Source organism: Cynoglossus semilaevis, chromosome W (assembly GCF_000523025.1).
Source record: "Cynoglossus semilaevis isolate Cse_v1.0 chromosome W, Cse_v1.0, whole genome shotgun sequence".
Taxonomy (NCBI): domain Eukaryota; kingdom Metazoa; phylum Chordata; class Actinopteri; order Pleuronectiformes; family Cynoglossidae; genus Cynoglossus; species Cynoglossus semilaevis.
The window spans coordinates 6,561,763-6,562,540 of record NC_024327.1 but is presented as its reverse complement, the minus strand read 5'-3'; positions in this window follow the sequence as shown (position 1 = coordinate 6,562,540).

Below are 778 nucleotides of genomic sequence, written 5' to 3'. Positions count from 1 at the left end.
TTATAATATATATATATATATATTATACACTATAGATATAATAAATATAAGTGAAATGGAAAAGAAGAAAAATATATCTGTGGTCATGTTCCACTTATCTAAGAAATTATATTACTGTATTATTATCACCTTATCTATTAGCTAAGCTAACTTAATCAATTAAATTAAGATCATCATTGATATTAACATTTAAGAACGGGCTATACTGCATATACAATGAGGTACATAAATATTGGGACATTGATACAATTCTAATGTGTTTGGCTCTCTACACCACAATATATTTAAAATAAAATGAACAAAATGTGCTTTAACTGCAGACTTTCAGGTTTAATTTGAGTGTATTTACATCCAAATCAGGTGAACGGTGTAGGAATTAAAACAGTTTGTATATGTGCCTCCCACTTTTTAAGGGACCAAAAGTAATGAGACAATTGGCTGCTCAGCTGTTGGCCAGGTGTGTTATTCCGTCAGTATCCCATTTTCCCAGGAGCAGCTCATTTCAAGCTCATTTCAAGTGTGCTATTTGCATTTGGAATCTGTTGCTGTCAACTCTCAATATATGTGATAAACATGAGATCCAAAGAGCTGTCACAATCAGCGAAGCAAGCCTGTTTGAACTGTTCACATACTGTTGGATAAAATTAGAAGTGCTATAAAAATATGTTTTGCACAACATAATGATCAATTGTGATTAATAATGGTGCTTTTAATATTGATAAAACATATTGTGCAGCCATAGTGTTTTCTGGAGCCTGAAGGACTAAGGACACTCTTT